This window comes from Diabrotica virgifera, chromosome 8, assembly GCF_917563875.1.
Source record: "Diabrotica virgifera virgifera chromosome 8, PGI_DIABVI_V3a".
Taxonomy (NCBI): domain Eukaryota; kingdom Metazoa; phylum Arthropoda; class Insecta; order Coleoptera; family Chrysomelidae; genus Diabrotica; species Diabrotica virgifera.
This window is the reverse complement of record NC_065450.1, coordinates 135,330,916-135,345,670: the sequence shown is the minus strand read 5'-3', so window position 1 is coordinate 135,345,670 and position 14,755 is coordinate 135,330,916. Positions and strand designations below refer to the sequence as shown.

The 14,755-nt window shown below is 36.6% G+C and overlaps 1 protein-coding gene across 5 annotated transcripts in view; it reads right to left on the bottom strand.

Moving 5' to 3' along the window:
- The window catches only part of LOC126890384 (methyltransferase-like protein 22), an 844,950-nt gene that overhangs the window by 162,020 nt on the left and 668,175 nt on the right, over positions 1 to 14,755 (bottom strand). The gene's annotated exons all lie outside the window — the stretch shown is intronic.

Sequence of the window (14,755 nt, the reverse complement as noted above, 5' to 3'; positions counted from 1 at the left end):
ATCAAGCATTATCCTTTTCCGTATTTCTTCCGTATTCCTTATCCTCCTCCTCAACATAGAGCTACCATGAGTATAATATTACATCATCATTGATATCATAGTTTATAACTCTAGATATCATAGTTTATGTTTTAAATTCAATCTCAAATATATAATAATAATAATAAGAATAATGTTTATGAAACGAAATGGCTCGTGCCGTACAAGAGTTTAATGGAACAAACCCACTTAGCAGACCACCGCTACCACGAATAAACTCTTGTAAGGAACTAGGTGCGCTGCTACAAATTGTGAACACTGAAGTACTACCCAAGTATGTCGTAGAAGCCCTCACGTTAGAATATTTGCATATGCTAAACTACTGTGCAGCAACAGCAATTGCTAATGTAATGGGCGTTAAGATTAAAACACGACGGGGTACAAATAACGAAAGAACTGGTGCAACAGAACTGGTGCAATAGAATTGCACGCTGGGAAAAAAGACTACTCGGAAAGATTGAATTACTCCGTAGGGATATTGGTATAGTCACAGAATATATATGAGGTATAACAAGCAGAAGAGTCATCAGGAGAGCTGAAGAAATAATGCTGAGTACCGCAAGACACTGAAGATATGATCCAGAAAACAACACAACCCATCAGTGTCTGGATACATTAAAAAAAAACTCTCCGTTTATTCAAGACGACTAAGGGGGTACAAAGTTATTAACAACCGCAAAAGCGACAATGCTCTTTTTAAAAGTTCTGAGAAGGCGTTCTATCGAAAACTTAATTCCACTGTAGAACGTGTCGATAAGAATTACCCAAGCCAAGAACTAATTCATGACTTTTGGGGAAATCAAGTTTCCACACCAGCTGCTCTTAACAACAATGCTGGATGGATAGAAGATACGACACAGAACTGCCAACACTACATTACTACCCTTTACGAACCCTTCACTACTGAAGAAGTCTAAAATATCATCAAAGAGATTCATAACTGGAAATCTCCTGGAACAGACGGAGTTCAAAACTTTTGGCTCAAGAAGTTTTGGAGTGTTCATGAATGCTTATCAACGCTAATTAATCATGTTATTTCTAATCCGCAGGATATACCATCATTCCTAACTCAGGGGACCACTTATTTAATACCGAAGGATCAAAATAACACCCAAGATCCAGCCAAATACCGCCCAATTACTTGCCTTCCAACTTTGTATAAATTGGTCACATCCTGTGTAGCCCGGCGTATCTACCAACACTGTACTCTGAACAATATCGTAGAGCCTCAAGAGAAAGGATGCGCTAAGGGTTCCGTGGGTTGCAAAGAACAACTCATCATCGACTCAATCATTTCTAACCAGGCGTATTCCAAAAAGAGGAATCTTTTTACTGCATTCATTGATTACAAGAAGGCCTTTGATTCAGTGCCGCATGAATGGCTTATAGATATACTGAGAATATATAAAGTCGGTGATAATATAGTGACCTTTCTAGAGCATATAATGACAGAGTGGAAAACTAGAATTCACCTTCAAATACCTGGTGAAAATAACATCGAAACTGAAAATATCGAAATCAGCCGGGGCCTGTTTCAAGGAGATTCGTTGAGTCCTCTGTGGTTCTGTCTAGCTATGAACCCACTATCTTAGCTATTGAACTCCACAGACGCAGGTTTTAGCATCAAAAATAACAACAATGTGGTGGCGAAGCTTAATCATTTATTGTACATGGATGATTTGAAATTAATGGTTTCCACAAGAAACCAACTCGATGAGATGCTAAAAACTGTAGAAACTTTTTCTAATGATATTAGTATGCACTTCGGACTAGATAAGTGCCGTATTTTAAATATAGTCAGAGGAAAAGTACAACCCGGAGGAATCGATATGCAAAATGGCCAGAACATCGAGGCCGTGGGTGAAAACGATATGTATAAATATCTTGGAGTAAAGCAAGTGCGGAAAATTGACCATAAACAAATGAAAACAGAGATAACTACTGAGTTTATACGAAGGGTAAAACAGCTCCTTCGCTCGCACCTTAACAGTAGAAATTTGTTTAAGGCACTAAACACCTACGCATGTTCCGCGCTTAGCTACTCATTTGTCATTGTTAAGTGGACAAAAACGGACATATAACATCTTCAGCGAAAAGTAACAACGCACCTCACAAAGGTACAAAAACACCATCCCAAAAGTGCAGTAGAAAGAACGGCATTACCACGGAATTTAGGAGGAAGAGGACTTATGGATAATATAGGTGAGCAATTAGACAAACAAATTGCTAACTTAAGAACTTATTTTCAGATGCAGGCTGAGACATCTACTCTACATCGCGCTATCTGCGCAGTAGATGACAAACTGAGGGAACCAGAAATGCGCGTAAACCACCTCACTAAAGACGAAAAAATGCGCACCTGGATAGGTAAACCTCTGCACGGGCGACATCCCAATGAGGTCAGCCAAGACTATGTCGACAATACAGCATTGAACTATTGGTTGACATCAGGAAATATGTTTCCTGAAACGGAGGGTTCATTACTGGGCATTCAGGATCAGGTTATACCAACCAGAAATTACCTGAAAGATATCGTCAAAGACCCTCAGGTTCAAAACGACAGGTTTTGCCGAAACGGATGTCAAGCCCAAGAAACCATCCAACATATTACAGGGGGCTGCCAGGCATTTGATGCAACTGAATACAAGGAACGGCATGGCGCAGTGGGAAAAATCCTTCATCAAGAGATAGCTATCAAGCTAGGACTTCTCCAAACGGACCATCTCCCGTATTATCAATACGTTCCTGAGAGTATGCTTGAGGATGGCAACTACAAGCTATACTGGGACCGCACTGTGCTCACATACCAAACAGTGGCACATAATAGACCAGATCTCGTACTAGTTAATAAATTAACAAGACAAACAACGCTAATTGATGTGACGATACCTAACAACAAAAATATACGTAGTAAATTTACTGAAAAGATCGTCAAGTACAGAGATCTGGAAATTCAAATACGAAGGCAATGGAGAATGCAAAGTACCCAGACGATACGGATTATTATGTCTACTACTGGAGTCATTCCGAAGACCCTTCTTGAAAGCATAAAAAAGCTGGGTCTGAATGAACATCTTTATAAGACCATGCAGAAAGCTGTACTATTGTCCTTTTCATGAGCATTTTTCAGTGCGTAACAAATGATAGGAAAAAGGGTAAGTCCGTGATAATACACATTTATGACATTTATTCTAACATGACATTTTAGTTCAATCTGACAATTGTCACATTTTATTTTTAATTTGGAATAAAAACAAATCAAATATGTTTCTTGCATTTATAGAATGGTATTTTCTTTGATTTGTATAGTCTTATAAATTATACAGATTATATTTGTAATATTATTATCTAATTAAAAAAAATATTGTTTTTATTATGGCTCCATCTATCGACAACTAGAATAACTAGAATAAATGTTGTAAATGTCTGTAATCAGGGACGTGCATTTCTTCTGTCACATACAATTTAATGCGTTAGAAAGAAATCGAAAAACTGTGACGCACTGAAAGATGATCATGAGGAAAAGAATACTCGCGACGGCCATAAGTGTACGAAAATTTTTGGGAGATACACCTGCATTCCAAGTCACCTAGGGCTCGATAACACAGAAAGAGTCCCACCAGAGCTCAATCCTTTTGATACCGTAAGTATCTGGGATGAGTCAATTTTCCCCTTAGAGGGAGTGTGAGCCGTATGGCTAAATCTGGATGTTTATGAATTTCACAGTAAAAGAATTAAATACCTACATTTTAATTTTATATTCTACATTATTACATTCTACTTTTTAATTTTACATGTTTATCCTGTAAAATAAAGAAACAACCCGTTAAAACCTATTGGTCGAACAGGGGTTAGTATGTGACAATGTTTAGTTTTTAAATATAGTATGTGTAGCTGACGCTTGAAGTGTTCTGTATTTACTGAATAACTATTGAAAAACACTATAAATGCTAATGTATTTATTGCTATAGTGACAAAATTGTATGTAGTGTACTACCCTGAAGACGAATGAGTACTGTTGTCTTTCCCCTCAGTCGGGGTGATGATCGCACGCATCCACGATGCGCTCTGACTCAAATTAAAATTGGGGGTGAGTGGCGCGTACATGCCTTGAAATACATTTCAAATATGTCAACACAAATTATGCAAGTACATATACAACATATATACAGTATACAAATGAATGAAGGAAATACATATAAATAAGATAAAATACATAAATGAGATAAAAAAAAAATGGTTATGAGAATAACGCAAAGTGTTCAATATAAGTGAAAACTTAAATGTTCGGTAGTGAAAATAACGAAAAGTCTTCAATATAAGTAAAGCTTAAATGTTCGGTAGTGGTGAAATGTTCTTAACCGCGCGTTTGTATTCGCCGCGAGCTGTTTTCACTGACACTACGCGAGTCACACCATCTTGTCCTGGATGAATGGCAGTCACACGGCCTAATGGCCAACACAGAGGTGGAAACCGCATGTCCTTGATTAAAACTAATTGTCCCATTTGTATGTTAGATGAAGGGTCAGAAAACCATTTCTGACGTTGCTGCAACTCTCCCATGTATTCTTTGGACCAGCGATGCCATAGGTGCTGGTGCATCATCTGAAGATGTTGATAACGAGACAATCGGTTTGTAGATACGTCCGTCAGGTCTGGTTCAGGCAATGCAGTGAATGGTCTGCCGATGATAAAATGAGCTGGTGTAATGGGATTTAAATCATTGGGATTAGAGCTAAGAGGTGAGAGTGGTCGGGAATTTAATACTGACTCTACTTGAATTAAAAGTGTTTGAAATTCCTCAAAAGTGAGTATGTTGTTTTTCATTGTTCGGCGTAAATGCACTTTCATTGATTTTACGCCCGCCTCCCAAATTCCCCCGAAATGTGGAGAATTTGCCGGAATGAATTTCCAAACTATTTGATCGTTAGCGCAGAATGAAGCTAGCTCAGCCTCATTATTGAGTAAAAAATTTGAAATTGCATCCAACTCACTCTTGGCTCCTGTGAAATTAGTGCCATTATCCGAAAATAATTGCAAGGGCCGGCCTCTTCTAGCTATAAAGCGCTTGAGGCAGGCAATGAATGCTTCGGAAGTAAGACTTGTGGCTATCTCCAGATGAATAGCCTTGGTTCTAAGGCATATAAAGAGGCAAACCCAAGCCTTAAACGTCTTGCATCCCGACCCTTCCTATACTTTAGGAGAAAGGGCCCAGCGTAATCCACGCCAGTTGAATGGAAGGGAAACGTTTGAGTAACCCGCTCCTTGGGAAGATCACCCATTATAGGGGTTTGAAAAGAGGGTTTTGCCCTGAAACATGTTATGCAACTATGCACTGTTTTGCGAGCAATGTTGCGGCCGGAAATGGGCCAAAACCTGTCCCTAACAGAAGAAAGTAAATGGTTGGGACCTGAATGAAGAAGCCTTTTATGTTCATCAATGAAAAGTAATTTTGTAAAATGCGAATCTTTGGGAAGTAGAATAGGATGGCGTTTTTCGAATGACCATGAGGCATGTTTGAGTCTACCTTTAACTCGCAAAATACCCATGTCGTCCAAAAACGGCGAAAGAAACTTAAGAGTACCCTTTTTTATTGGGCATGATTCTCTCAACAATTTTATTTCTGAACTGAAATATTCAGCTTGAATTATCTTTGAAAGAATGTTCAACGCATTTGACAGTTCTTCACTGCTCAATGGTCCATGGCACTTATCGTTACCTGGTTTGAGGTTATGAATAAAATGTAAACAAAATGCCATAGAGCGATGAAGTCCTGAGAAATTTGAAAATCGTTCAATATCTATTATTGCAGTACCTCTTATTGTAGTTTGTAGCACTTGAGGGGTTTTTATTTCAGGAAGTTCCGTTTCCTTGAAAACGGAAGCAATGGGCCAATTCACTGAGGGAAGAGAAAGCCAGTCTGGACCATGCCACCGTAAAGAAGATGCAAATAATGAAGTTGGAGTGACACCTCGTGACAATAGATCTGCAGGGTTCGAAGATGAATTGACGTGGTACCAATTTTCACATGAAGTTTTGCTCTGAATTTCAGATATCCTGTTTGCAACAAATGTTTTTAGTGAAGAAGAGGATAAGTTTATCCAGCCCAAGACTATTGTAGAATCCGTCCAATGAAATATGCCACTGAAAGATATGGTGAGCGCCCTCGGAATATGATGGGACAATTTGGCGGCTACAAGAGTACCGCACAATTCCAATCGAGGAATTGTAAGAGCCTTGATTGGACTTAACTTGGATTTGGCACAAAGTAGATGAACATAAACATTGCCTTGAATGTCAATTGTGCGAATGTATGCGCAGGCACCATAAGCCTTCTCACTTGCATCGCAAAAAGTGTGGAGTTCAGTTACAACAGGGTTGTTACATCTTATATGTCTAGGAATCGTAAAGGTATTAATATGATTGAGCTCATCACGAAGATTTACCCACACTGTGTGGATATATGCTGGGACGGACTCATCCCAAGATAACCGTTCCGTCCATAGTTTTTGAAGAAGAATTTTTGCTATTATGACACAAGGACTTAGTAAACCTAATGGATCAAAGATCTGTGAGACACTGGATAAAATTAGGCGTTTTGTAACGGTTTTGGAAGAGTTGCCTAATAAAACCTCTGAATTGTAGGTTAGGACATCTGACGACGATGACTAAATATGCCCAATGTTTTTGTATTTTCCTTGGAACCTAAGTTCAATGTGTGTAATTGCACATTGGAATCTGAAATATGTTTAAGGGCTTGAGGTTCGTTAGATATCCACTTCCGTAATTCAAAACAACCTTGTTTGAGGATTGAAGATACATCTTTGCAAATATTGGACAGGTCTGTTAATGAATCAGAGCCTGTGAGTAGATCGTCTACATAGAAGTCGTTTTGGATGACCTTGGAAGGGACTGGATATGAATTCATATTTTCCAAAGCCAATTGAAAAATGGATCTTATGGCTAGATATGACGCTGAAGATGTGCCATACGTAACCGTATTTAATTGAAATTCCAAAAGACGATCTGAAGGTTTTTCTCTCCACAGAATTTGTTGAAGATTTCTTTGTGGAGGATGAATTGAAACTTGCCGATACATTTTGCATATATCAGCTGAAACGACATATGTATGTTGCCTGAAACGAAGTAAGATGTGAAAGAGATCATTTTGAATGGTTGGTCCTACCATTTGTATATCATTTAAGGACCCGCCTGAAGATGAAGAACAAGAACCATCGAATACAAGCCGTAATTTGGTTGTAAGTGAATCTGCCTTTAATACGCCATGATGTGGCAAAAAGAACTGTGTTGTATTATTCGACGGGTCTACCTTGGACATGTGCCCTAACTCTTTATACTCTCTCATGAATGAAGTGTATAACTCTCGAAGCTGTGCATTCCGCTGAAGTTTACGTTCTAGACCATGAAACCTTTTAAGTGCAATAGATCTTGAGTCACCTAGTCTAGAAATAGGTTCTTTCAAGTGTATTGAGACCACGAATCGACCTTCGTTGTCTCTGTAGTGTGTAGAAGTAAACATATCTTCATAAGATTTCTCTTCTGGAGACTGAATTAAGTCAGAGCACTCCTCTATTTCCCAAAAGCGAGCAAGCTGACTTTGTATGTTTAAGTTTGGTGAATAACTTGGAGAAGAACTGGATCGGTCTGAAAGAAGGGGCTTTGAAAGTGGACCACTAACTATCCAACCGAACTTAGTTTTATGAAGAAACGGACCTGAAGGTTTAAGACGAATCTGTCCTATGCATAATGTTTCCCAAAACAACTCAGCACCTATGAGAAGATCAATTTGTTTGGGAATGTGAAAATCAGGATCTGCTAATTTATGACATGTAGGTATCGAAAGAGATACTGGATCAATAGGAGCTTCGGGTACAACATCGCATATTTCTGGAGCTACCAAACAGACTAAAGGAGCAGTAAATGGAGTGTTTTTAGACACAATTTGAATTTGACAAACAGCCTGAATTTTGGATTCTACCTTGAATGCCCCTGAAATCGTAATATTTGTAGGCTTTCTTGGTAGTGCAAGTTTATGGCATAAATGTGAACTAATGAAATTAGACTGGCTCCCTGGATCTAAAAGTGCTCTGCAATCATGACGATTCCCCTTTGAATCAACTACCTCTAACAAGACAGTGGATAGAAGTACCTGTTTTGAACTTAAATTAAATGTAAATAGAGACTGTTGCGCATTGGTGTTAGATGTAGAAGGTTCGGAAACGTGCAACAGAGAATGATGTTTAACAGTACAATTTTTGCAATGACCAAAGTTACAATTGTTAACTTGATGCCCCCGATTTAGACAGTTAATGCACAAATTGGATTTTTTGACTAAATCGGTTCGTTCAGGCACAGACAACCTTAGAAACTTTGTACATGTGTAAATTTTATGATTTGGAGCATCGCATGATGCACAAGTACGATTTGAGATGTGATAACTTCTCTGAACATGAGAATTAGATCTATTACTAGACTCTGCTGGTGGTTTAGAAGTCTGTCCCTTTACGTTTTGGCTTGAATTTGCCTCTGTAGGTTTTTCCTCCATTCTTTTGAGCATTTTTGACTTTTGTTTCAAAAATGTGAGAAAAGCTTCCAACTTAGGAGTATCATTCATGAAATCCTTTGATTCCCATTCTCTAATTGTCACTGAATCAAGTTTAGTCAATACCAAATATGTAATTAAAGTATCCCATGATTCTTTAGGCTGTCCTAATGACTTTAAAGACCTTAAGTGCATCCTCACATGATCTACCAAGTGGCTTAAACTCTTTGAAGACTCCTTTTTTACAGGATGAATATCGAATAAGGCCTTGGTATGTACATGCAACAATGCCCTCTTGTCAGTATATTGGTCACACAATAAATCCCAAGCTATCGGAAAATTGTCATGTGTGACCTGGATATTGGCGATAACTTCAAATGCTTCACCCTTCAAAGCTCTCTTTAGATAGTGAAATTTCTGCTATCAAAGCTATCGCGAAACTGGAGCCATTCACCTGCCTCTCCTGAATATATTGGCAGATTTAGGGCCGGTAATCGTACTTCTGATGAGCTAGGGAATCTGCTATTTTCTGGATTGGAAACCGAAGCTGAACCTACATTATCTGTACTATTTTCCTTGACAAGACATTGCGCTTTTGAAATAATTGAATAAAAGTCGTTTTCAAATGCCTTGCGCTTGTCATACTCGCCTTGTAAGTCTTCTTCTTTCACCGAGCATTCAATGCCTACCTGAAGCTCCGAAAATTCCCCGAGTAGACTTTCAATATCCGAAAGTCTGTTTTTTAAGATTCTATCGTCTATTGAATCGATTTGTGTCATGCATTTTTCAACGTATATCTGAAAATTTGCTAGTCGCGCTTCTAAGCTACCTCGCTTGACACGTAATGTTTTTAAATGTCCCATTTTATTTACTAACAAAACAAAAACAACAAGATTTATTTAGAAGTGCAAATAGAATTTAACTAAAATAAAACCGCATACTAAATATGACTGTACTAAATAAATATGCGATATAATGATATTGTGTAATTATTTTTATAATATAATAAATATTATATTTAATAATATATGTAATTAGTCCAGAAAGCCACTGCGCATCCGCTAGGGAAAATATTCTAATTCGGATTGTTTGCACAATTTTACTCAAAAAGGACTCCTTTTAACAAATTTGCATGTTGCCAGGACCAAAAGGTGGTCAAAAATTTTTTAAACGTTTTTTTTTTGTTTTTTTCCTAAAATTATTTTTTTTTGCATGGAAAAAAGTTTTCTTAGATTTTTTGGATCATTCCAAACAGAAAAAGCCTTTAGTGACTTTTCTCTACAAATTATAGTTTTTGACATATAGGCGATTAAAAATTGAAAAATTGCGAAATCGGCCATTTTTAACCCTCAAGAACTATGTGAAAAACTGAAAATTTGAGTGTTGCCAAGGTAGGTAGATATTCTTTAAACATCGATTGATGAAATCCCGAAGAGTTTTTTTCAATACAATATTCAAAACTAGTTTGTTTTTTAATTGGTAATCAAGCGTGCGCAACACTATTTTCCACCGACAGTATGGTGCAAATGAAAGGAATAAATTCGTTATTTCGTAAACCTACGACTTCAAGGAAAAATCCCGAAATAGATCGATTTTTATTTTTAAGTTATGATATTGTGGCGTATATAGTATACTAGTGACGTCATCCATCTGGGCGTGATGATGTAATCGATGATTTTTTTAAATGAGAATAGGGGTCGTGTGGTAGCTCATTTGAAAGGTTCTTCAATTTTCTATTCAGTAATGTAAACATTTACATAATTATTTATACAGGGTGTCCTTCGACTTATTTTTTTGTCAAATAATTTAAATTAATAAAAAATTTTTGGACACCCTGTATAAATAATTATGTAAATGTTTATATTACTGAATAGAGAATTAAAGAACCTTTCAAATGAGCTAGCACATGACCCCTATTCTCATTTAAAAAAATCATCGATTACGTCATCACGTCCAGATGGATGACGTCACTAGTATACCATATATGCCACAATATCATAACTTAAAAATAAAAGTCGACCTGTTTCGAGATTTTTCCTTAAAGTCGCCGGTTTACGAAATAACGAATTTATTCCTTTCATTTGCACCATACTGTCGGTGGAAAATAGTGTCGCGCACGCTTGATTGGCAATTAAAAAACAAAGGAGTTTTGAATATTGTATTGCAAAAAACTCTTCGTGATTTCTTCAATCGATGTTTAAAGAATATCTACCTACCTTGGCAACATTCAAATTTTCAGTTTTTCATATAGTTTTTGAGGGTTAAGAATGGCCGATTTCGCAATTTTTCAATTTTTAATCGCTTATATGTCAAAAACTATCATTTTTAGAGAAAAGTCACTAAAGACCTTTTCTGTTTGGAATGATCCAAAAAACCTAAAAAAACTTTTTTCCATGAAAAAAAATAATTTTAGGAAAAAAACAAAAAAAAACGTTTAAAAAATGTTTGACCACCTTTTGGTTCTGGCAACATGCAAATTTGTTAAAAGTAGTCCTTTTTGAGTAAGATTGTGCAAAAAATCCGAATTAGAGTATTTTCCCTAGCGGATGCGCAGTGGCTTTCTGGACTAAATATTATTATTTAATAGATAAGTATAGCGTAAGATAAATAAAAGGAAATATGAAATTGAATTAAAATTAAAACATGTTAAAATGTCTTTAAATTGCTTTCATTGAATAATTGAAAAATGGTATAGGAAAACGGTAAATAAGGATTATATTAGCTCTGACTATTTGTATAATAGGTACCTGACTTGAGAATCTTTGTCTGTTCTCGCCTCGATGTGGTCGTTGCGATCGGCCATTTGAAGAATCGAAGAATCCTACAATGCAGCGCTCCTCTCATGAATGATGAATCGTTGGATCGCTGGGTCTAGAGCGCGCGCTTTTTCGGCTTGGCTTGGCGTCACTTCCACGAAACACAATGCTTTTAAAAGAACTAATCTTATTATTATTAATTGAACTGTAGATCTGGTTTATTACGAAGGACCAAAATTGTAGCTGACGCTTGAAGTGTTTTGTATTTACTGAATAACTATTGAAAAACACTATAAATGCTAATATATTTATTGCTATAGTGACAAAAGTGTATGTAGTGCACTACCCTGAAGACGAATGAGTACTGTTGTCTCTCCCCTCAGTCGGGGTGATGATCGCACGCATCCACGATGCGCTCTGACTCAAATTAAAATTGGGGGTGAGTGGCGCGTACAGTATGTGTATATACTAAATGCCTAGCTACAAACATTCCATTATCTTACATGTATTTATTTATTTTCTTTAATTTTGGTTATATTATACATAAAGGAATTGGGTAAATTTAACAAACCACTCTATTGCAAACATTCTTTTTTTATTAATTTTTTTTTATTTTGTCCTATAATTTTGTTCACTTGTTAAGTCAGTTCAAATAATTTATGTACAATATTACGATGAAGGTTTAATACATACTTTTTGAATATAGATTTTACCATACTTAGTGAATTAAGAGTATGTATTAATAATATATATCTTGTATATGTTGGGCAAGTGATTAAATACTTTTGGAGCAAGACACCGGCAGATCTCTGTCCTATTGATTTTTTAATATTTCCCAATTGCACGTGTTGGTTGGTTTTAGTACGAGTCTCAACGAGGAGTATCTTTATAAATGGTCGCGTTTGTCGCATTATCTCCCAAAAATGATCTAGTGATCGAATGTACACTAGATTTTTTTTATTCGAAATAGATTGAAGAAAACTATTGGGATGGGCAGTAAATGAACTCGGATTGCCCGTTGCACGATCAAATTTAGCGTCGTAAACACTACAACTACATAAACCATTTCGGAGATAATGGTTAAATAGATTATACTTTTGTAGCTTAATAACTTCTAAAGGGCTTAACCGATTTTGATCACTAAACATGAGTTTGAAACGTACTGAAAAGTAGTATCTGATGCATCTAAGGTCAAGTATGATAACTGAAGGTCTTACAGAAATTATTGAGCTTGAAAAACTGTTTTTCCCATAGGAAATAGATTTGATCATACTTATGAAGCCTATAACTTAAAAATTCGAATTTTCTCCGATATGAGGTATACACCGTTAGATGCGCCTAGAGCAGGGGTTCTCAATCTGTGGTACATGTACCACTGGTGGTACATTTCATTAGGTGCAGTGGTAGACAAATCGCGAAACCACAGCCAAAATCCAGCATATTTGTAGTTAATTAAATTACCTACCTCCATAGATACTTCAGTTAGGTGGTACCAAAAATAATTATAAGCATTTTGGTGGTACAAGGCTCAATAACATTAAACACCACTGGCCTAGAGCGTTTCTACAAACGCTCAGTTATTCGCGTAATTCGTAAGTTGAAATTTTAAGTAATTGTCGAAAAAACAAAATTTTCAAAGTTTGGTTTTTCAGTTTTTCGGCTATACTGAGCGGTGTGTATGTCTGATCCTGACCTCTTAAACACAGTTTAAAAGCTTAACTCAACACTATTGATTTGGTGTATTTTCGGTTCTCCTGTCTCTTCCTCAACCGAAGATATATACCCCCAAAAAATATGCCGTTTTGTACCTACCAAGTCCTATAGCTGGCTTATGGGTGGTCAAAAGTCACAGACTACACCTTTTCTGAATCAGCCCAGGCCCCCTCTTCAAACACAGAAAAAATACAGATCGGTTTAACTTTTCCACATACATAGTTACATACAAAATATATACATATCCACAAACATTTTCCCTTTTTTAAATATAAATTGAATCATATTTCTGAGCTCGGTAACTTTTGAATGGTATAACCCATTTTCAAAATTAGACATGCGTTGGAAAGTTAATGATCAGCACTATCACAAGCCGCAAAGGTCGGACTTAAATTTTCGACATTTTTGAGAGTTTTGAAGACGAGAACGAAAAACAGACCCTAAATAAGAAGGGCCGTAAAATCCACACCCTTGGACTAAAATGGATGGTGGACATATGGATCGGTGAGTCTTTTCCTGAACTTTAAGATGGGATTTGGCCCAATTTTCAATTCTGTCAGATTTAGAAAATCGAAAATTTCGCGTATATATAGTGTCGCGTGTAGGGGGGTTGTGCGCCACTGGCTTGAACTGCCGTTATCTTATGATACAAAATAATTTTTCGGATTATCCGTGCTTTTCAATTATCCGTACCACGTCCGTTCCCGTGGAGCAAGCATAATCGAGGTTCTACTGTATTAAAAAATATGTACATACTCATATAAGCTGAAATTACCGGGTACGCTGATGGCTCAAAAACATCGAAGGGTATAGGAGCCGGTACAGTAGGGAAAAGGAAAGAGATACATTTCCTGGTAAGTCTATCTATGGATAGTCACAATTTTTCAGGCGGAAATAACGGTAATCTATCATTGCGTGAAAGAAATGCAAAAGCAGAAAAGAACATACCAATGTGCATCTTGTGTGTGTGTGTGTGTAGAGGAAAGGGATGGCCTTAGACGCAGTCTATTAGCCACAGAATTTATTTTTATTCATACGCATATTTATATTAGATGTATATAAGATTAAATATCGATATTAGCTTCTTTAACGAAATTTATTATAGCATCGAAGACGAGTTTATTATTGCTAGATAACAGGGAACCGATGTTGAGAGGGAGAGGTGTGTTGTGTTCTATTAAGGAATTATATAGTTTAAAAATAGCTGTGCTATTCTTTTGACACTCCAGGAACATGTGGTTAATGTCACCTATGGACATGTTGTCACAGTCACATAACGGGGAGTTAAGTATCCCTAATTTATGAAGGTGCGCCGGAAAACGGCCGTGATTCAATTTTAAGCGAGTTATAACTGAAGTATGTCTTTTGATATAATCAAAAGTCGTATGCGGTATTTTATTTGGAAGTTGTGGATAAAGCTGAAAATAAAGATTTTTCGATGTCTTGCTAAAATTATTGTAAGATTCTGTCCATCTGTCTTTAATAGATTTTTTTAATTTAGTACTTAAGTCGGTATGTGAAAATATTTTTACGAATTTATCTGATTTACAAGCTTCTTTCGCTTCATAATCAACCCTTTCGTTACCGATAATACCGCTGTGACCTTTTACCCATATGAGAATTATTTTTTTATTTTGCTGATTTAATTGGTACAATAAGTTTTTTATTTCACAAATTAATTCTT